The sequence below is a fragment of the Rattus norvegicus genome, chromosome 8 (genome assembly GCF_021556685.1).
Source record: "Rattus norvegicus strain SHRSP/BbbUtx chromosome 8, alternate assembly SHRSP_T2T, whole genome shotgun sequence".
Taxonomy (NCBI): domain Eukaryota; kingdom Metazoa; phylum Chordata; class Mammalia; order Rodentia; family Muridae; genus Rattus; species Rattus norvegicus.
Genome location: NC_141541.1, coordinates 131476695 through 131501205, shown reverse-complemented (window position 1 = coordinate 131501205; position 24511 = coordinate 131476695). Strand labels below are relative to the sequence as shown.

General features: G+C 40.6%; 1 long non-coding RNA gene across 1 annotated transcript; it reads right to left on the bottom strand.

Moving 5' to 3' along the window:
• Positions 1–471: 471 nt before the first annotated feature.
• LOC148004406 (uncharacterized) lies at positions 472–12922 on the bottom strand. The gene is made up of 5 exons (XR_015628179.1): positions 12654–12922; positions 11739–12009; positions 8763–8874; positions 6277–7947; positions 472–3774 (listed from the first exon to the last, which is right to left on the bottom strand). It is a non-coding gene; the product is annotated as an uncharacterized LOC148004406 (long non-coding RNA).
• Positions 12923–24511: the final 11589 nt, after the last annotated feature.

Here is a 24511-nt window from a genome sequence, read left to right as displayed (position 1 = left end):
GTAGCCCCTTAACCATGTTCCTGTAAGTAATCCCAATAAATTCAATGGTTTACCAAGTTATGTTTAAGCAGAATCATACTCTTGGTCTATTGTTTTTTACTTATTTGAATAAAACAGACACCTTATTACCTTTTCCAAGGAAATGTTATAAATGGGAATGTTCAGTTCATGTTTGCTCGGCCCTATGTACTTGGTCACAATATCATGGTGGCAAACAATGTGATGGAGGAGGTTATTCACCTCATGATAGACAGCAAGCAGAAAGAGACAGAGGAAGAAAATACCTTCAAAAGCACACCTACAATAACCTGCTTCGTCTAGTAAAACCATTCTCCCAAATGGCTTCCACCAACTCCCAAAATACCATCACCATATGGCACCAAGAATTCAACACAATAAACTTACTGTGGGACAATTCATATTCATGGGATAACACAGAGGCATGAAGGATAACAAGAGAACCTCTATCTTGTGAATATCACTCATATATTTAAGGCAGTTTCAGGCTTATAGACTTAACATGTATAACCCTTATTGACCACTTAATAGTTCACAAAATTCCCCCCTCAACACAACTTATACCAACCTAGGAAGAGGGCTTCTTTCTCATGGGTATTGCCTGACACATAAACATTAAGTTCAGCTCAGTGACAGAATGTAGAAATGCCAAGATGGTGAGTGCTAACTGAGTACATGTATCAAGGTTCTAAACTGTCATTCAAAAATAGACTGTTTGGAAGTATCATAATTGGGTATATTACTTATAACTGTCTCCAAAAATATGATTTCATAGACTATCTAGCCATCTAATTTTAACTACAATATAGAAAATTTAAAATGTTTACAAAAAGAATATATAATGATGAAACTGTCAAATAGCATCTATTCTAATAGTTGTATAATCCTTAGTGGGAAAAGTACCAAAACTACTTTTAGGAAACAATCTGTTTTCTGCTGTATTAGTTGTTTGAGTTTACATGAGTAAATATTCACATGTTGTGAATTTTGGAGAACTACTTTTTGGTAATATAGAGATGAGGTATGGGGGGAAAAGCCACAGAATCCAAGTGGAAACATTTTATCACCTGTTGACATCTGTTATTTTCAGTGAAAGAGAAAAACTAAAACTAAGATCCAGATTATTTGGATTCTTGGGAATTCAGAGCTCCAAGAAGGTGTGAACCATGTGTGTGTGAAAGCTTGTTGATCAGAGACTTCCCTATATGGGACAGGATGAGGAATCAGGCAGCATAGAAGGAGCCATAATGCAGTAACAACCAGTGTTCAACTAATACTATAAGGAACAGTAGAAATAAGATGGTCTTGAGGTGTTGGAGTACACTGTGTAAAGGTGTGTCTCTGTCCTTCCTCACCTACCTAAGAGATTCTCTGATTGGCTTTAATAAAAATCTGAGGGCCAATAGCTTGGCATGAAGTGGAAGGTAGGACTTCTGGTAGAGAGAAAGGGGCAATGGGGAAAAACCAGAAGCAGGGATTCAGGGAGACGACTTGGAGGTGGATGAATGTGAACATGAGTAGAGAGGTAGAACAGGTCATGGTGGGACATGAGCAGAATTAGTCTGGTTAGAGGATCTGGGAGGTAGCCCAAGTTAAACCCTAAACTTTAAAAATATACAAGAATCTCTATGTCCTTATTTATATAGCTGTCCAGTCCGTAAAAGTCCAGTTACACTGAGGAGTGTTCTGAATATTGGAAATTGGACCAAGTCTTTCCACCAGCTCCCATATTCATCCACTCACTATGAAGCGACATAGCCCGAACAGGTAGTTCCAGGTCTCAGTAGCTCCATACCTAGTAACCAAGAAAGTGGTAGGTGTATTGGCCCTGAAGAGAGTACCTGAACAGCTCTCACAGCATCCTTTATAATTAGAAAAGGGAATCTGGATTTCTTACAAATTGTATTTACTCTGAATAATAAGAAATGAAAACGAAAATTCATAAAACCACAATTTTGTAAGACTATAGAAACCACACAGGGACACCTCACCCTGAAAGAGGAAGTCATGTGTCCAATGAGGACACAGTATTTATTGCTCCACCAGACCATTAGGTTGGCTTTTTATTCTGTCCACAGAATGTGAACAAAAAGATTAGAGATCTACCCAGCCCCCATTTTTCTAACTCTCCTATTTCCTCTTCTTAGATGACTATTTGGACACCCAAGATTGATGGGGTTTGGATAGCCTCTAATAAAAATGTTTCAATATTTTAAAATTAATAAATTAGATACCATCCTCATTTTACAATAGTACTTCTAATAAAATTAAATTATGTCTTATCCTAATTGTACAGGAAAAGAGTCTCAGTCTGTGTGACAGCCTAGATGGATGTCCTGGGTTCTAAATCTTGTTGAGTGCTAGAAAGCTCTGCTTCTTTCCTGCTAGATATCCCCAGGGACAGCCCCTGAGACTCCTCAGGAGTTGCACACCATTACTTTCACAGGTTCCAGAGTTTTCAAGGATGTAATTTGAGCCACTCCTATCTGCCCTATCTGACCCTCATCTTTTCCTCTCAAAGGATTCAGTCATACCCTCTGGGATGATTATTAATAAATGCCTCCACCCCAAGTAAACCAGACTTTCTAGACCACAAGGCGTCTCATAGTTTCTGAAGAGACCAGACACGGGGATAAAAAAGAGAAGTGTCTTTCTGGAGTAAAGAAGAAAAGTATTTTTTTGTTTTGTTTTCCATTCTTTTGCAACAGATCGCCGAGGAAAAAGCAGGCATGAATTGAGTGGTCTCCCATTCATATACCATCACAAGGCTGTGCATGTTTTGTTGTCTACCCATGCCATGTGCCAATCTTCACAGCATTTACAATTGTTGACGCTTTACTTCCTCTTCCTTCAGGGTCCTCTTCCATGGGCTGCTATGTACTTCTGACCCACTTAGCAAATTTTCTTGTTCTTTAGATGCTTGCATTACTTTAAGTTCTATAAAAGGTATTTTGTTCACCCTGTGGCATCCATTTCCCATGACAACCAGGATTATATCTATATTTAGTTATTCTTCTTAGTGCCCTGCCAGTATTTCACACCCAGTTTCCCTACTGCCTAGATTTTTCTCATGGTTTCTAACTAAACTTGTCTTTAAAACTGAAGCCATCATCCTGCTTTCTAAAGCCAATGTTCTTCATTTCCATGAGTTGAAAGCCAAGCTTGACTTTTCACCTCTCCCTATATTCAAGTCTTCATGATCTTCCAGCTTCTCTCATCACGCTTAGAGCCATTAATGCCTCCTACAGGGCCTGTATATCTGAGACAGTGCCTCTGTTTTATTATTAAAGAATCACTAGTCACATATCTGACTTCAGCCTGACTCTTCCACCACTGTCTCCACAAGCCATCACCAATAAGAGGTTTAAAACTGGCGCTTATACTGTATTATTCACCCTATATGTTCCATGCAAAATCTCCTATATGTCTTCTGTCTTCACCTTCTTTGGGTTCTCTGCATCAACCTATAGGCAATGGCTGCAATCTGCAGTGGTATTCTTGTAGCCTTTAAAGTTCTCCTTACTCTCCCTAGTATTGAGGGGGAAGATAAGCTCTGAAAGTAGGGAGTGCCATTCTTTAGGTTAGGATCACAGATGGAATAAAAACGAAGAAAAAGAAAACCAACCAAAGCAGCTCTTCTTCCTGTGCTTCCTGGCCATGACGCTTGTTACTCTGCTGTACTATTTTCTTTTCACTATAGTAGATGAACATCTCTGAAATGGATTCTAGTTCCATTGTTTTTTTCAATTCTCCCTTCTGTAAGGCAAAGGACATAGTCAATAAGACAAATCAGCACCTACAGATTGGGAAAAAATCTTCAGTAACCCCACATCTGATAGAGGGGTAATAATCAAAATATATAAAGAATTCAAGAAGTTAACCACCAAAATACCAAGCAAACCAACCAAAAAAGTAAGTATAGAATAAACCAAGAATTTACAACAGAGGAATCTCAAATGGCTGAGAAACACCTAAAGAATGTTCAAAGTCCTTAGTGATCAGAGAAATGCAAATCAAAACAACCCTAAGATTTCACCATACACCAATCAGAGTGGCTAAGATCAAAACCTCAAATGACAACACATGTTGGTGAGGATGTGGAGAAAGAGGAACACTCCTCCATTGCTAGTAGGATTGCAAACTGGTACAACCACTTTGGAAATCAGTCTGGAGAGTCCTCAGAAAATTGGAAGCAGTGCTGAAGACCCAGAAATACCACTCTTGGGAATATACCCAAAAGATACCTTACCATGCCACAGGGGCACATGTTCTACTATGTTCATAGCGGCCTTATTTGTGATAGCCAGAAGCTGGAAACAACCCAGATGTCCCACGACAAAAGAATGGATACAGAAAATGTGGTTCATTTACACAACAGAATACTATTCAGCTATTAAGAATGAGGACATCCTGGGATTGGGGATTTAGCTCAGTGGTAGAGCACTTGCCTAGCAAGCGCAAGGCCCTGGGTTCGGTCCCCAGCTCTGAAAAAAGGAAAAAAGAAGAAAAAAAAAGAATGAGGACATCCTGAGTTTTTTAGGCAAAAGGGTGGAACTAGAAAATATCCTGGGTGAGGTAACTCAGATCCAAAAGTATATGCATGGTATGTACTCACTAATAAGTGGATATTGGCCAAAAAAGAGCACAGAATACCCAAGATACAGTCCACAGAACTCAAAAAGGTCAACAAGATGAAGGGCCCAAGTGAGGATGCTTCAGTCCCACTTGGTAGGGAGAAGAAAGCAATCACAAGAGAAGAGGGAGGGAGGGACCTGGGATGGAAAGGGGATGGGGTGGTGTGGTCTGGGAAGAGGGAAACATGATCTGGTATTGGGTGGGGAAAAGGACTGAAGCCCTGAGGGCCAGTGGAAAGAATGGAAACAGGTGACCTTGGGAGGTAGGAGATTGGGGGAACCCTCCTTAACGTACCAGAGACCTGGAGGTGAGAGACTCTCAGGACTCAAAGGGAGGGACCTTAGATGAAATGCCCTACAGTGGGGAGAAGGAACTTGTAGAACCCAAACCAGCAGAAAGACAGGGCATCAAGTGAGAGATGGGGTTCCATCCTGCAGTCAGAACTCTGACCCATAATTGTTCCTGTCTGAAAGAACTGCGGGGATGGAAATGGAAAGGAGTCTGAGGTAAAGAAGGTGCAGTGACAGGCCCAAAGTGAGATCCAGCTCAAGAGGAGGCCCCAAGGCCTGACACTATTACTGAGGCTTTGAAGAGCTCACAAAAAGGGACCTATCATGACTGCCCTCTGAAAGATACAATAAGTAGATGAAAGAGTCAGATGCAGATATGTGCACCCAACCAATGAACAGAAGCTACTGACCCCTGTGGTTGAATTAGGGAAAAGCTGGAAGAAGCTGAGGAGGAGGGTGACCCTGTAGGAGGACCAGCAGTCTCAATTAACCTGGACCCCTGAGATCTCTCAGAATTGATCACCAACCAGGCAGCATACACCAGCTGCGATGAGGCCACCAACACATATACAGCAGAGGACTGTTGGGTCTGGGTTCAGTCAGAGAAGATGCACCTAATGCCCCAGGGAGTGGGGAGGTCTAGTAGGATGGGGGTGGCAACATCCTTGTGGAGACAGGGGAGTGGGGAGGAGGTATGGGATGTGGAACAGTTGGAGGGTGGACCAGGAGGGGAATAAAATCTGGAGTGTATAAAAAAAGAACAAATAAAAAAGAAGGAATATATAAAAATAAAAATTAAAGAAGGCAGTCATGTTTGAAAGACATGTCTAATTGAGGGGCAGACAAAGTAACAAATCAGAGAAAGATTTGACAGAATGAGTCAGAGATAGGATACATCCAACTATAATAAGAACAGACAGGAAGAGAGGCCACTTAAGAGGGCAGTGCAAAACAGATAGGGGGGAGGGGGAAGGAGGGGGAAAGAAGGAGGGGGGAGGCAATTTCCCTAGGACAGTTTTACAGAGAAATGTTGCTGGTGGAGACAGAATGAGCCAGAGGCCAGAGGATGAGAAGGAGCCAGAAGATTAGAACAGATTGCCAGAGTTAGTTTGAGGCCAAGCAGAGCAATTCAGTCAGAAACTGAGAGAAGCCAGTTTGAAGCAGAACTTGGAGAAGAGTTTGGTGTCAGAACTGCTGAGTTGAACCAGACAGCCAGAGTTCAGAAAGAACTAGAAACAGTGAAGCTATTCAGCAGAAAGCCTCTGAGATGACATCTGGTTAATAAAATTAAACTTTTACACTTTCCTTTGAGAGGGAAATCTTGTGTACTTACCATACTTTGTTTTCCCTAGTGATCAGTGGGCACCTTTGATCTCCCAGTGTTCCAATACTCTTCGTTCTTAAAGAATCCACTTAGCGTTCTGAGGTTGTTTCCATGTTTATACATAATTTCCATTGGAAATCCACTTATTTTTCTACAGATATACTTTTGTTTATACTTTGTGTAAGAGATTTAACCCAACCTCCATGCATATACAAACTAAGAAGGGTCAGAAGTCATATAGCAAGTGAGTTTTCTCAAGATGGCCCAATGTTTTCCAAGACTGTGATGGGTGTGTTCTGAGATGCAGGGTCCTCAGGAACTTTATCCTAGTGCTGCTTCTTGTTGCCGATAGTCCTTTCTTGCCACTATTACATAGCCTAATGATTGGTGAACATCAGCCCACCCTATTGAGCAGATTTCCTGAAGAATCAATATGAAGATGTACTTTCATGTAGCAATGCTATGTAGATGAAGCGCTGATTTCAAATTCCTGATAATGATTTTTTAGAACTCATAAACTGATACAAGCAATCTCAAGTCTCCTTTAGAATCAAAGCTGCAAATAGAACTCTGTAAACCATCATCTGTCACAGGCCAAATGCACGAGGAAAAGAAAGAAAGCTTTGAACAAATTTACAATCAAGGAAACATTCCTTCTAGGTCAGGAATAAGGCCACAATATGGTAACTAAAGGTCAAAACCTGGGAATGGGTAATTTACTGTAGACACAAAGACAGAAAATAAATGGTGCCGCGTGCCCAACGTCTCACCAGTAAGAATGATGCGCAGCAACAGGATTCTTCTGCGAACAAGCCTTTACTGTACAGCTCTCTTGAACAGGGACAGGGGACCACGAGTGGCAAAGTTGCTCGCCTTATATACACAACAGTATGCTAATAATCTCTCAGGGATTGGTGGGGCACGGATCACCCCACTATCACCCCACTACTTGTCCTCCAGGGATTGGCAGAGAATGAATCACCTCACTAGCATGGCACCGCCCCTCATTAGCATATTAACGGCCAACTGACACCAGGTGCAAAACCTGTGCATGCGCAGTACCGTTGTTCACCACTGGAGGGCGCCCTACATCTCCCCCTTTTTTGTTTAATAAAATGAGTGGTCTAGATCTGGGTGTCACGTCAATCTTGTCATTGCTCCTGTCTTAGGTTGTTCTCATCCAAACTTGGCCTTACCCGTCGTAGAGTTACCCTATCGCCACCGGGCCCCATGTCTTAGGTTGGTCTGAGCTCGAGGAAAGTTGCCTGTCTCTGGATACAATGACTCCACATGACAATGACAAAAATGATCTAGGGCGAACTCCTAATCTTTCAAAGAGGCCAGCCATATGTTGGGAGAAGCACCCTTTTTAATGGTGGTCATAGCCTGGTAAACAACCACTTTGTGTCTGGCATGTTCTCTTTTTAAACGGCCAATAAACTAGAGACCTACTCCGCATCCCAGGAGGACAATAGCTTCCCAGGCAAACATGCCCGCCCACTCCCTAAAAAGGGAGAAAGCATTGGTAATCCATGAGGTCAAATCTTCAACTGTGATGGGGTCCAACCTAGTGCTGTTGAGGACAGAAATCTGCATCAGCAATTGTCTTGATAGTTGCTCTGCTTTCATGGACCAGTTTCCTTTCAGATAATTCGAGATTTCTTTGTTCTGTTGAGAATGCTGAAAAAAGTTCGCAAAGGAGTAATGCATAAACCTCTAAGGGAGGAAACGCAAGACAGCTGTGTCATATGATACAGTGCTTCAATTTGTTCTTGAACTAAATCTATCCTTTGATTGGCTAATAGAAGGCCAGATGCCAAATGGGTATTAAATTCTTCTTGTATCTCTAGCGCCACTGCAGTTCTTTCTACAATCTGATTGACAGTCTCAGCCGTCTGTATTTGATTGGTCATAGCGATTGCAGCTGTGGTAGCTGCGGCAGCAGACAGCACAATGGCTGAAATTATGACTGCCGTAATTCCAAAATCTCTTTTGGCTCTCAGCAAATTAAGAATAGGAAAGCTATCTGGGTTTGCCTCCACTGGGAATGGCACAAAGGAGGGAATCTTAACCATCACTGCGGTGTCATTGGTGCCATCCCAGCATTCAGCTAAATAGCAGACTACATCAGAGCATCTTACAATTAAAAACACCATTGCTGACATTAGTGCTTATCAGAAAGAAAAAAGGTGATCTAACACATACTGAAGTACTAGTGGCAATATTATTTGCCAAGAGGTTATTATATTGAATATTGATCAACCTGGTATCACCTTGTCTGGTATCTGAAACATTATACAGCACGAAGTTCTCACCCATCAACCTAGCAAAGGGGGTCAGGGATGTATATAACCCTTGCTCATTGGACAGCACCCATTGAAACCAAGGCCAGAGATTATGCTTGCCAGTCTTATTCTCAAAACAGTAGAATTGCTATGAATTGGCATGGGTACTGGCCAGGATCTGGCAATAGCCCACAGGGTGAGCGAATTAACCTGTATTACTATTCCCAGTAGTAATAGTAGGGTTCGTAGTCTCATCTTCAGGAAGAGCAGAAGGCAATTTTCGAGTCAAACGCTCAGGTACCCAAATTGGATTTTCTTGATTCTGCGGAAAAACACAAACAGCTCCCCTAGATCTCGAAATCACAGGATCTGGGCCACGCCATTCATTAGTTAAGACATCCTTCCACTTTACTTCTGCATTAGTTATAGGTGTAGTAGTAGCATGGCTATCCGCAGCAGAGCAGCCATGCGCATCCAGAATTAAGAAATTTAGAGTAAAAAGAGCTAAAGAAAGTTGTTCTTTTGGTGTTCGGCCGCTGGCAATTCCCTCTTTTTGTTTTTGTATAAGCTCTTTTAAGGTACGATGTACTCTTTCCACAATTCCTTGACCCTGAGGATTGTATGGCAATCCTTTAGTATGTTTGACCTGCATTGTCTGGCAAAATGCCTGAAAGGATTTAGCAGTGTAGGCAGGCCCGTTGTCTGTCTTGAGACTATCAGGCTTTCCCCAGGCTGCCAATGCCTCTAAGCAATGGCTAATGGCATTACAAGCCTTCTCACCAGTCATCAGAGTAGTGTGTATAATACCGGAACAGGTATCAACAGAAACATGAGCATATTTTAAATTTCCAAATTGAGATATGTGTGTGACATCCATCTGCCAAAGTTTTAGCGGGATCAGACCATGAGGGTTAATCCCCACATGAGGAGGGTGGTGAAATTGAACACAATTCTGGCAAAGTAACACCACATCATGAGCTATAGCTCTAGAGATTTTAAATTTTTGTTGAAGAGTAAAGGCAGGTACATGAAACTTTTGATGAAATTCTCTAGCGAGATCAACCAGAGCGACATGAAAAATAAACTCTCTACGAGTACTAGCATCCACCAGGGCATTATTACTGGTCATGGGACCAGGCAAATTAGTATGGACTCGAATATGTTATATAAAAAATTTATTTTTTCTGGCCCAAATCAAATTTTGTAATTCTAAAAGAATTTGACATACAGTACTAGTCGACCGAATTGGCCCTGCAATTTCAAGTGAGCGCACAGCATTAACTACATAAGCAGAGTCAGAAATTAAATTAAAAGAATCATGAAATCTTTTGAAAACTTCCAATACAATTTTACATTCTGTAATTTGGGGGGTGCCTGGACTATATTGAATTAATACTGGTTCTTGAGAATCAACCATATAGGCACCTACACCTGTTTTGGAGCCATCTGTATAAATATCTAACGCTCCAGACAAAGGCTCTGAGGCAGTGATCTTAGGAAATATCACTGGATGTTCAGTAAAAAATTGTAGCAAAGGATCCTTAGGATAATGATTGTCAAACTCTCCATCAAAACTACTGCGTAATATCGCCCAATCATCTATCAAGGCACACAATGTTTCTATCCGAGCAGTTGTATATGGTATAATAATTTTCTTGGGTAAAATACCAAAATGCTGAATACAAGATTTAACGCCTAACACAACAAGCTGTGCAACAGCAGAAGGGTAATATTCAAGGGTCTTATTAGGAGAAATATGGGGATAAATCCAAAGAAGCGTTCCCTGTTGCCATAGCACTCCTGTAGGTTGACGAAAGATTCTCAGTATACACAAAAGGAGATCCTCCTTTTCCTTGTACCTTTTTAGCATTGCCTTTTCCAACCTTTCTTCTACTTTCCTCAAGGATAATCGTGCTTCCTTGGTTAAAGCACGGGGTGAAGTAAGCTGAGAATCCCCTTTCAGGATCTCATAAAGTGGTTGTAAATCTACATTGGGCATTTTAATATAGGGTCGAATCCAATTTATGCTTCCTAGTAATTTTTGAAAATCATTTAATGTTTTTAAATGATATTTTTGTAATTCAATTTTCTGAGGGGAAATACTATGAGGAGTGATTTTAGTTCCTAGATATTCCCCCATTTGGCCCATTTGAACCTTTTCAGGTGCTATGAACAATTGATTATTTTCAAGCACCTTAACCACTTTTGCATAAGCCACTTCTAGGGTGCCACAATCTTCATATCTCTCCCTCTCACACTGAGCAGCCTCTTCCTTGAGATCAGCCTCATCATCCCAAAATCCAGTCTCCAAAACACCGAGTCTATCCTTCATGCTACAAGGTTTGACTGCCAATTCCTACATATGAACGCATGATGGTGCGGTCTCCAATACTTAAATAAAGAGACATTGCCTTAAAATCTTTTAGAAGCCTGGTTTCTAGGGTAAGATTTCCATAAAAATATCATCCCAATTTAGACCTGTTTCCCTAGATTGGCTCATGCCACATGTTGTCTAGAATGACTCCATCCAAATTTACCAGTTTTATGTCAACTTTCTGTTACAAATGTTACATTTTTTTAACCATATCCAATAACTTAAAAGCCAATAGTCCATAACCAAGGCATGTAGAGAATATGTATACATTTAAAACCAATCAGAAACAAAATTGAAGTGGCTACACATACCTTTAATATTTAAATCAATCACCATTTTTACTTTTTCTAGCTGTAGTTTTAAGAGAAACACCTTGTCACCTGTTGAGTCCAATAATCACAGTCAAAGATTTTTTCTAAGAGAGACAGCCATCAGTTCCATTTCCTTAGAAGCTGTGAAGCTCCTGGTGTCTTTAGGATCAGCTAGTATAAACATTTAGCCAGCCCCCTGGGGAGCTTGCCCAGCCGACTTAGGCTTCTAGCTACAGATGCAGGCTCCAAAAGCTAATTGAAACTTTTTATTTATTTGTTCCTTTCTTGAAAGGAGTTAAAGCTACATCAATGGGTGAATCAACCAGCCTTTAAAATTTTAACCTTTTCTTTTAAACATGAAACATAAAACATTCAAGCAACGAGAAGCAAAACCCAGACATAAATTGACATACATAGACAGCTTGGTGCACCAAGGACAGACAATAGACACAGAGGAAAAGAACTAGATGGTGTTCCACCAAAGGGACCCTGACATCTTACCTAAAGAACCCAGAACCAGAAATAAGCACTTCTTCAATAGGAGCCAGCAAGGAGGCAAGACGTCTCCCACCTCCTTCTGTTCCCAGGAGAGGTCCAAAAAGTTTAAGCTCATTTCCTTCTTTTGCCAAAGCATCTGTGGAGAGTTCGGGAGGACTGTTTTTCTCAACTCCATTCTCTCTCTTGTCCAGGGTGTAAACTGTCTCTAGTCAGGGTCCAAAGACTAAAAGCATCTATGAGAATCGACTTTGCTTCTCTAGATTTTAACATAACTCTAAAAGAACACATACACAAAAACATTTTACCATTATTACCTTGTCCCCTTTTGACCACTACCACTACCCCAAATCTTTATCTTTGCACATGCTTTCAATTTCTGCGATCCTTCTGAATTCTGCTTACTGCAGCCTTTAAAATCTGTATCCACCACCTGAGTTCCCATTCGAGGGGTCAATACGAGTCTGGTGGTGGAACTGAGGTTGAGTCCTGTGCTTCCTTTTGTTGCTCTGCGGGAGGCCCGGGACCCGATGGTTCTACCTTTAGTTTCACTTTCTCTAAGCTGTCGGTGATGCTTTCTAGATTGTCTGACATTTCTAAGGTCAAGGCTTTTAAAGAAGAATATATCTTATTTGTTTCCTGGTCCTGATTATCCTCTTTTTTTTTTATCTCTGCCTTCTCTCTGTTCCTTTTATCTTCTTTCCTTTTCTTTTTTTCTTTTGAGACCTTTTCTCCCTCTGACATACTTTCTTGTTGCTCTGCAAGGACCCTCTGACCTGTCCTAACGGCTCTAACGGCTTCCTCACATCGTTTATCCTCTAAGTAGGCAGGGACCATTTGCCAAAGAGGTTTTGGTCCGGGCTTAAGCTTGCTGTCTGTGGCTTCTCTATCCCACACAAAGAAAAAAAGAAACAAAATTACCAGCCTTGCCCACAAAGGATCCATAACTTTCGGTTTCTTCACAGTGGCTCTCCACCTAGGCCTATATCTTTCTTCCTCATATATGGCTGCCTCTTCCTCTAATTCCTCCTCCTCTGACTCTGACAACTCTTGCTCAGAGTCACTGACAGCCAGTTCTAAGGCTTTTAATTCTTTAAATGGATACAAAGTATCCTCTCCAGATGACTTCTACTTCGTCCTCCGGGGCACACCTATTTTTTCCTCCAGCAGCGTTTCTTCCGCCTTTTGTATCTCTTTCACTTTTGTTTTAGTAACCTTTTCCTTTTTGCGCGCTCCTAATTTCTCACTCCGCTCCGTTTCTGACATGCTCTCTTAAATCCAAAAAGGGGCATGCCTCTCGAAGCTTACCTTTTAATTTACCTTCTCGCAGTTCTGAATCCTCTTCAGCACACTGAAGGGTCCCCTCGGCACCGGTGATGTTGGTTCCCAGTTTTCGGCACCACTTGTCTCGCGTCCAACGTCTCACCAGTAAGAACGACTCGCGGCAACAGGATTCTTCTGCGAACAAGCCTTTACTGTACAGCTCTCTTGAACAGGGACAGGGGACCACGAGCGGCAAAGTTGCTCCCCTTATATACACAACAGTATGCTAATAATCTCTCAGGGATTGGTGGGGCACGGATCACCCCACTATCACCCCACTACTTGTCCTCCAGGGATTGGCAGAGAATGAATCACCTCACTAGCATGGTACTGCCCCTCATTAGCATATTAACGGCTAACTGACACCAGGTGCAAAACCTGTGCATGCGCAGTACCGTTGTTCACCACTGGAGGGCGCCCTACAAAATGGTGGATAGGTCTATCTATACAAGACTTCAAAATAATAAGACACAAGGCAGATGATTTGTTTCTTGACAAAACCATGCTAACATGACATAAAATTATTGCTTTAAACTTATAATGAACTTGTGGAGCCAGTAAAAGATAATGAATGGTTAGTCTTAATGAACACATGTAAACAATTCTGCTGTAACTTGGTGACTTTAAACCTTAAAAGAAACAAAACAAAACAAAACAAAACAAAAAAACCCCCGAACCTCGCTGTTCCCGGCCCATAGCTCCCTGCTCCCAAACCCCGTGGGAGAGAGAGTTCACCACCCAGACAAGTGGGCACTCCTGAGATTGCAGGGCAGGAGAAACTGCCAGTACTGCCTACCTCTGCCCACATCTCTGGCCCAAGTGGAAACTGTATAGGGCTTCTGGGAACAGGAAGATAGGGTTACTCAACACTGACGTCCAGACACCTCCCGGACCTGAAGGGACCCTTTCAAACAGCTCCCTGCACCCAAATCCCATGGGAGGGAGAGCTAGACCTTCAGAGGGGCAGACACACCTGGGAAGCCAGAAGAGACTACTCTCTGCCCACATTTCTGACTCTAGAGGAAAACGCCTAGTGTCATCTGGGCCCCCTGTGCACAGGGTCATGAGCGAAGGTGGGGCAGGCCCTTCTCGTTGCTGCCAGCACAGAGAGCTGAAACCCAGCATTGAGAAGCAACTCCAGGCCTGAGACCAGAGATAAGATCAACTTTTCTGCTCCAAGTGACCTGCCTGGTGGACTCAGTACACATGCCCACAGGAACACATGAAGACCAGTAGACAGGAACAACTACAGGCCTAAAAGCAGAACACTCTGTTCCCATAACTGGCTGAAAGAGAACAGGAAAACAGGTCTACAGCACTTCTGATGCACAGGCCTATAGGACGGTCTAACCCCTGTCAGAAATAGCAGAACAAGGTAACACCAGAGACAACGTGATGTCAAGAGGCAAGTGCAAGAACCCAAGCAACAGAAACCAGGAATATATGGCATCAATGGAGCCCAATTCTACCACCAAAGCAAACACTGAATATCCAAACACACCAGAAAAGCAAGATCTGGATTTAAAATCACATTTGATCATGATGATGGAGGACTTCAAGAAAGACATAAAGAACTCCCTTAGAGAAATGCAGGAAAACACAAATAAACAAGCAGAAGCATATAGAGAGGAATCACAAAAGTCCCTGAAAGAATTACAGGAAAACACAATCAAATAGGTGAAGGAATTAAAAATAGAGGTAGAAGCAATAAAGAAAGCACAAAGGGAGACAACCCTGGATATAGAAAACCAAAGAAAGAGACAAGGAGTCATAGATAAAAGCATCACCAACAGAATGTAAGAGATAGAAGAGTAAATCTCAGGAGCAGATGATTCCATAGGAATCATTGACAACTGTCAAAGATGATGTAAAACGGAAAAAGCTACTAGCCCAAAACATATAGGAAATCCAGGACACAATGAGAAGATCAAACCTAAGATAATATGTATAGAAGAGAGTGAAGAGTCCCAACTCAAAGGACCAGTAAATATCTTCAACAAAATCATAGAAGAAAACTTCCCTAACCTAAAGAAAGAGATGCCCATAAACATATAGGAAGCCTACAGAACTCCAAATAGATTGGACCAGAAAGAAACTCCTCCCGTCACATAATAGTCAAAACAAATGCACAAAACAGAAAGAATATTAAAAGCAGTAAGTGAAAAAGGTCAAGTAACATATAAAGGCAGACCTATGAGAATCACAACAGACTTCTCACCAGAGACTATGAAAGCCAGAAGATCCTGGACAGATGTCATACAGACCCTAAGAGAACACAAATGCCAGCCCAGGTTACTGTATCCAGCAAAACTCTCAATTAGCATAGATGGAGAAACCAAGATATTCCATGACAAAACCAAATTTACACAATATCTTTCTACATATCCAGCCCTACAAAGGATAATAAATGGTAAAGCCCAACACAAGGAGGCAAGCTACACCCTAGACAAAGCAAGAAACTAATCGTTTTGCAACAACAACAACAAAAAAAAAAAGAGAGAGAGAGAGAGAAGACAAGCACAAACATAATCTCACATCCAAACACGAATAAAACAGGAAGCAACAATCACTATTCCTTAATATCTCTCAACATCAATGGACTCAACTCCCCAATAAAAAGACACAGATTAACAAACTGGATACGCGATGAGGACCCAACATTTTGCTGCCTTCAGGAAACAAACCTCAGAGACAAAGACAGACACTACCTCAGAGTAAAAGGCTGGAAAACAACTTTCCAAGCAAATGGTCTGAAGAAGCAAGCTGGAGTAGCCATTCTAATATCAAATAAAATTGATTTTCAACCAAAAGTCAAAAAAAAAAGGGATGTACATTTCATATTCATCAAAGGAAAAATCCACCAAGATGAACTCTCAATCCTAAATATCTATGCTCCAAATACAAGTGCACCTACATACATAAAAGAAACCTTTCTAAAGCTCAAAGCACACATTGTCCTCACACAATAATAGTAGGAGATTTCAACACCCCACTCTCATCAATGCACAGGACATGGAAACAGAAATTAAGCAGAGACATAGACTAAGAGAATTCATGAACCAAATGGACTTAACAGATATTTATAGAACATTCTATCCTAAAACAAAAGGATATATCTTCTTCTCACCACCTCATGGTACTTTCTCCAAAATTGACCATATAATCGGTCATAAAACAGGCCTTAACAGATACAGAAAGAGAGAAATAATCCCATGCATCCTATCAGACCACCACAGGCTAAAGCTGGTCTTCAATAACAATAAGGAAAGAATGTCCACATATACATGGAAGTTGAATAATGCTCTACTCAATGATAACCTGGTCAAGGAAGAAATAAAGAAAGAAATTAAAGACTTCTTAGAATTTAATGAAAATGAAGGTTCAACATACCCAAACTTATGGGACACAATGAAAGCTGTGCTAAGAGGAAAACTCATAGCTCTGAGTGCCTGCAGAAAGAAACAGGAGAGAGCATATGTCAGCAGCTTGACAGAACATCTAAAAGCTCTAGAACAAAAAGAAGCAAATACACCCAGGAGGAGTAGAAGGCAGGAAATAATCAAACTCAGAACTGAAATTAACCAAGTAGAAACAAAAAGGACCATAGAAAGAATCGACAGAACCAAAAGTTGGTTCTTTGAGAAAATCAACAAGATAGATAAACCCTTAGCCAGACTAATGAGAGGACACAGAGGGTGTGTCCAAATTAACAAAATCAGATATGAAAAGGGAGACATGACCACAGAGCCAGAGGAAATTAAAAAAATCATCAGATCCTACTACAAAAGCCTATAGTCAATAAAACTTGAAAATCTGGAGGAAATGGACAATTTCCTAGACAGTTACCAGGTACCAAAGTTAAATCAAGAACAAATAAACCATTTTAACAACCCTATAACTCCTAAGGAAATAGAAGCAGTCATTAAAGGTCTCCCAACCAAAGAGAGCCTAGTACAGATGGGTTCAGTGTAGAATTCTATCAGACCTTCATAGAAGACCTCATACCAGTATTATCCAAACTATTCCAAAAAATTGAAACAGATGGAGCACTACCGAATTCCTTCTATGAAGCCACAATTATTCTTATACCTAAACCACACAAAGACCCAACGAATAAAGAAAACTTCAGACCAATTTCCCTTATGAATATCGATGCAAAGATACTCAATAAAATTCTTGCAGAACGAATCCAAGAGCACATCAAAACAATCATCCACCATGATCAAGTAGGCTTCATCCCAGGCATGCAGGGATTGTTTAATATACAGAAAATCATCAACATAATCCACCATATAAACAAACTGAAAGATAAAAACCACATGATCATTTCATTAGATGCTGAGAAAGCATTTCACAAAATTCAACACCCCTTCATGATAAAAGTCCTGGAAAGAACAGGAATTCAAGACCCATACCTAAACATACTAAAAGCCATATACACCAAACCAGTAGCTAATATTAAACTAAATGGAGAGAAACTTGAAGCAATCCCACTAAAATCAGAGAATAGACAAGGCTGCCCACTCTCTCCCTACTTATTCAATATAGTCCTCGAAGTCCTAGCCAGAGCAATCAGACAACAAAAGGAGATCAAAGGGATACAGATTGGAAAAGAAGAAGTCAAAATATCACTATTTGCAGACGATATGATTGTATACTTAAGTGATCCCAAAAGTTCCACCAGAGAACTACCAAACCTGATGAACACCTTCAGCAAAGTGTCTGGGTATAAAATTAACTCAAATAAATCAGTAGCCTTCCTCTACACAGAAGAGAAACAAGCCGAGAAAGAAATTAGGGAAATGACATCCTTTATAATAGTCCCAAATAATATAAAATACCTCGGTATGATAAGAACTTCAAGTCTCTGAAGAAAGAAATTGAAGATCTCAGAAGATGGAAAGACCTCACAAGCTCATGGATTGGCAGGATTAATATAGTAAAAATAGCCATTTTACCAAAAGTGATCTACAGATTCAATGCAATTCCCATCAAAATTCCAACCCAATTCTTTATAGAGTTAGACAGAACAATTTGCAAATTCATCTGGAATAACAAAAAACCCAGGAGAGCTAAAACTATCCTCAACAATAAAAGGACTTCAGGGGGAATCACTATCCCTGAACTCAAGCGGTATTACAGAGCAATAGTATAAAAACTGTAAGGTATTGGTATAGAGACAGACAGATAGACCAGTGAAATAGAATTGAAGACCCAGAATTGAACCCATATACCTTTGGTCACTTGATTTTTGACAAAGGAGCCAAAACCATCCAATGGAAAAAAGATAGCATTTTCAGCAAATGGTGCTGGTTCAACTGGAGGTCAGCATGTAGAAGAATGCAGATCGATCCATGCTTATCACCCTGTACAAAGCTTAAGTCCAAGTGAAACCAGATACACTCAAACTAATAGAAGAAAAAGAAGGGAAGAATGTCGAACACACAGGCAGTGGATAAAACTTCCTGAATAAAACACCAATGGCTTATGCTCTAAGATCAAGAATCTGCAAATGGGATCTCATAAAACTGCAAAGCTTCTGTAAGGCAAAGGACACTGTGGTTAGGACAAAACGGCAACCAAGAGATTGGGAAAAGATCTTTACCAATCCTACAACTGACAGAGGGCTAATATCCAAAATATAGAAAGAACTCAGAAAGTTAGACTGCAGGGAGACAAATAGCCCTATTAAAAATGGGGTTCAGAGCTAAACAAGGAATTCACAGCTGAAGAATGCCGAATGACTGAGAAACACCTAAAGAAATGTTCAACATCTTTAGTCATAAGGGAAATGCAAATCCAAACAACACTGAGATTCCACCTCACACCAGTGAGAATGGCTGAGATCAAAAACTCAGGTAACAGCAGATGCTGGCGAGGATGTGGAGAAAGAGGAACACTCCTCCATTGTTGGTGGGATTGCAGACTGGTAAAACCATTCTGGAAATCAGTCTGGAGGTTCCTCAGAAAATTGGACATTGAACTACCTGAGGACCCAGCTATACCTCTCTTGGGCATAGACCCAAAAGATAACCCAACATCTAACAAAGACACATGCTCCACTATGTTCATAGCAGCCTTATTTATAATAGCCAGAAGCTGGAAAGAACCCAGATACCCTTCAACAGAGGAATGGATACAGAAAATGTGGTACATCTACACAATGGAATATTACTCAGCTATCAAAAACAATGACTTTATGAAATTCATAGGTAAATGGATGGAACTGGAAAATATCATCCTGAGTGAGGTAACCCAATCACAGAAAAACACACATGGTATGCAGTCATTGATAAGTGGATATTAGCCCAAATGCTCAAATTACCCAAGATGGACAGAATAAATAAAACTCAAGAAGGATGACCAAAATGCAGATGCTTCACTCCTTCTTTAAAAGGGGAACAAGAATACCCTTGGGAGGGGATAGGGAGGCAAAGTTTAGAACAGAGACTGAAGGAATGCCCAATAGGCGCCTGCCCCACATGTCGCCCATACATATACAGTCACCAAACTAGATAAGATGGATGAAGCAAAGAAGTGCAGGCCGACAGGAACCAGATGTGGATCTCTCCTGAGAGACACAGCCAGAATACAGCAAATACATAGGTGAATACCAGCAGTAAACCACTGAACTGAGAATGGGACCCCAGTTGAAGGAATCAGAGAAAGGACTGGAAGAGCTTGAAGGGGCTTGAGACCCCATATGAACAACAATGTCAACCAACCAGAACTTCCAGGGACTAAGGCCCTACCCAAAGACTATACATGGACTGACCCTGGGCTCCAACCACATAGGTAGCAATGAATAGCCTAGTAAGAGAACCAGTGGAAGGGGAAGCCCTTGGTCCTGCTAAGACTGAACCCCCAGTGACTGTGATTGTTGGGGGGAGGGCAGTAATGGGGGGAGGATGGGGTGGGGAACACCCACATAGAAGGGGAGGGGGAGGGGTTAGGGGGATGTTGGCCTGGAAACCGGGAAAGGGAACAACAATCGAAATGAAAATAAGAAATACCCGAATTAATAAAGATGGAGTGGAAAAAACAAACAAATAAAACCTGTGTAGTGAATTATCCTGCGAATATATGAAAGCTAAGAGCAACTACAATAAAGCAGTGACTTAGCCCTTCTCTGCTTGGTCCAGTATATGTGTGCCTTTCTTTCCTTCCTTCTTTCTTTTCTTTTCTTCTCTTTTCTTTTCTTTTCTTTTCTTTTCTTTTCTTTTCTTTTCTTTTCTTTTCTTTTCTTTTCTGTTTTCTCTCTGGCTCATGAAGAGTAATCGAACCCCAAGCCTCTTGCCTGGCTAGCCAGAGGCCTGAGTCACAGAGAAAAGAACTAAAGTAATTAAGTTTTTTCCCCTGATGCTATCAGGAGGAGTTAAATTGTCAGATGTCAGTGGCTTTGGCCATAGAACAGCAAAGAGTTAAAAAAGAGTTAAATTGCCAAAGGTAAGCAGCTTTTTGCCATGGAATCACCAGTGCCACTCCTGCTGCCTTTTTCAGGGAACTGTGTTGCTAGGCTGTACTCCAGTAGTCTTGTGCTCCCATGAATTAGGTATACCTTGTCAGTTAGGATACAGGCTACGTATGCTCATCAGAACCACTTATGCCACTAAGGAAGCTGAGGAGAGGGGAATTCTGGGCCCTGGAGCAACTAATGAAGAAAGGCAATGGACATGGCACAAAGACACTTGTGTAGCTTAAAATAAGGTGTCTGGAGACAGTCTGCGTCTCTTGTGCTCAAGCAAAAAAAGTCAAGGTCATTCTATGAGTATAAAACCAACCACAGAAATTAGCCAGACTCTGTGTAAGTCTCCTCCTTTTGGAAAGCCCTCTTTCATGTGGCTACAGTTAGCTAAAAACACTGCAACAGTTTTCAATCATGTTTCTATGGATACTCTGGATTTAATAAGTTTTTATAATGGAGTAGTGTGATTTATCTTGTCCATCATCTTGATTGGATTGAGAAGTACCTAGAAGATCATAATAAAGCCCTCATCTAGGTAAGTTTGTGAAGGTGTTTATAGAGGGACTTATCTAAAGGGGGGGCGATCTGTTCTGAAAGTAGTTAGCACCATTGTACAGGTTAAAATGGATGGAATAAAAGGGGGAAAAAGAAAAACAACCAAAGTAGCCATGTTTTCTATGCTTTCTGGCCACCATTGTGTTAGCTATTCTGCTCTACTATTATCTTTCTGCCATGATGGACTAACTTCTGAAACTATGAGCCAAAATAAATCTTTCTTCCTTAAAGTTGTTTTGTTTGGGGATTTTGTAAGAGTGATAAAAACTATTACAAAATGAATTGTTGTATATATTGTAGAATGCTAAATGGCATCCTTGACTTCACCTGTGAGGTCCTATTAGTAAAAATTCTCTCAGTTCAGTCACCAAAATGTATCTAGAAACTGCTGGATATCCCGAAGGTATTAACATCCTCTCATTGAGAATAACTGCTCTAGGAGAAACAACAGTGGATTAAATAAGAAAGAAATAATATTAGAGAGCACAAAACAAAAAAAATTCTACATATTTTGAATATGCCCCAAAACTGTGGAATTAGATACTAATATTGGATTCTAAAGCATATGTCGTTTGCGCAGTTATAACTGTAGATGTTGGAGCCCTCACTCTTAAGGCTCATGTTCTCATTGAGCTACACCATAAGACAGTTTACACAGTCATTTAGTGTTTTATGTGCTTTATGTGCTTCCAGTTAAAAAGGAAATAGACAGTCTCAGAAAACTTTTACAATAGCAAATATCTACAAGGATGTCTGTGAACTAGGTGACACTATGTTAAGGTCTTACCAAGCAATAACTTACTTATCCCCTACTCAAAACTATGAGACAGATATTATTATACTCAAGAAAGCCAAGGTTTAAAAATAGTATACTTCCATAGTAACTCAATACCCTAATGACCAAACACAACTTAAACTATACCATTTATATGCACACCAGACTTGGAATATTCAATATAACTCTGGCCACATTAAAATTAAATGCAATTTATAATCCATATTAGCCACATTCTACAATCTAATATGCTGTCATATTAGAAGATACAGAAAGAAAGCATGACATCAGGGAAATTCTATTTGGCAGCCTGGTCTAGACATTTTCTATCCAAAACATCCCTGACAGCTGATATTAGTAGTCTTCAAATTATTAAAAGGAACCAAAGGCTATAAGAACTCAGATTACTTCCTAAGCTCCCATTGCCTCAAGATGATATTCAGGCCAATATGACTTTTAAGTTCTTACCTTCTGAGCCCAGAGTTTGGTCTTTACCATGTAGAAAAGACTGAGTTGTCCAATCAACAGATGGTTGATTTGATTATATATTGAGAAAACATTATAACTTCTTTATAGGATATTTTTGAGTAATCTAAGATAATGGAAGTAAATGTAAGTAGAAAAAATCTGGAGTAAATATAGACTATCCTGAAGCATTTCCACTATGTTTTTATTTTTAAACTTGGTTGCATTACGTTCAGCGATACTTAGTTTCACAAAGGGACATTGTCTGGACTCAAAACAAAAAGAGCAACTTACATCTGCTTTTCAGAAATACCCTTCACAGGGTTGTTTTGTGTGTAGCAAAACATGTTCAGAGGGTGGCATTATAGATAAGCCCATCGATTCTTTAGGGGTGAGGGCTGGCTTTAAGGCACTAGGGATGATCCTTTGAAAATCAGAGCTTGCCCCTGCTTCTGGACTTTGCTTTCTGATCTTCTGTAACATGAACAGTCTCTGGTGTACATACCCATGTACTTTGATACAATGTTATGACTTCCCCATAATGAACTAAAAATATGAGCCAAAGTAAACTTCTCCTACCTTCAGTTGTTTTAGCTGAGTACTATGGTCACAGAGATACAAAAGTAACTAATACAAGCCATGCTTTGTTTCATGTGTATGTGTGCATACATTTAAATTAGGAGCCAGGCCATCTAAGGGTTACTATCTTAATGCTAACTTTTCAATCTTTTCAGAGTTAATATTGCCTGACCAGGTTATGATCTCCTTCACGCCCCCAACCCTCACACTCTTGATGACAATGCTCAGACTCCAGCCATCATACCCAGGACAGACTTCAACCCAGTCTTCACTCCCAGTGTCTCAAACCTTGGGAGTCTCTAAGAGTTAGAAACACAGGCACATGTGGTTGATTAAACAGAATTGTTTGGTGTAGAATTGGAGTGGGACTTAGTGTTAAAACTCCCCATGTCATTTCAAAGTAAAGCTAAGATTAAGCCAGGGCTAGGATATAGCCTTCATTAATTGTTAAGTCCAGCTCCTGAATTTATCTAGACATAATTGTAGTTGGTATCAGACTCTCCCTACCTACTCACTCAATGGCTTATCACTGACTGCACACTGAGATCGGAAAATACTGCCATAACTTGCTAATTCTTGGGCCTTCTGAAACCCTCTTTCAGGGAATGGAGTAGACTCTGCTTTTCACCTACACAAAGAGGCACCTGGACTGAGTGATCCTCAACAGATTTTCCTTTTTAAAGGTATATTGTTTTGTAAGAGTGTTTCATCCACGTGGAGTAATAATGGTAATGAAGAAAAGTGAATAAAAAGAATCAAAGAAACCACACGCATCTCAACTATATTGGAACACTGCAAACACTTGGTACATGTATGTTTAGAGTGGAATGCAAGGAGAGTTTGGGGCTTTTCAAGCATGTAAAATACCTGCTTATAAACAATTTCTGGAGCCTTTTCAAGGTTTGGGCTCCAGCATTCTACAGATCCACCTGAAACAGTTATTTCATTCAAAGTGTCAACTTGTATTTTCAACTGATGTTCTTCCTGTTCTTTAGAAGCAGTGAGAAACAGCTGTGTGTCATCTACCCTGAGCTGCTCTGGATATGCCTCGGTCCATACTGGAATTAAAGACACAAACAGTAACAACTCAGTGAAACCTATGGTGTGGTCCATGCTGGTTGCCAAACATCCTTGTTATTTGCTAGTTGGCCACTGGAGGGCGGTATAAAATCAATATAGCCTAGGCTATTCACAGTTTTGATAGCCTTCCCTTAGACTCAAGCAGGAAAAAGGGTCATTTTTCTCTATGTATGCTTTAAAACTCATTTTTGAGCCAGGCAATGGGGGTGCACGCCTTTAATCCCAGTAATTGGGAAGCAGAGGCAGGCGTATTTCTGAGTTTGAGGCCAACCTGATTTATAGAGGAAGTTCCAGTGCAGCCTGGGCTACACAGAGAAACTCTCAAAGCAAACCAAGCAAACAAACCTCCCTATTTTAAAAACAAAATAAGCTCTTGAGGCATGACAGAATTATAATAACACAGAAATTATAATTCATCTAAATAGTAACAATATGGAGCCAAATGGGACATTAAAATACTTAGAAAATTATGAGATTCATATGATACCTCATGCAGTTTTTCTTTGTGAATTCATCTAACACATGTAAAGGTAAGAA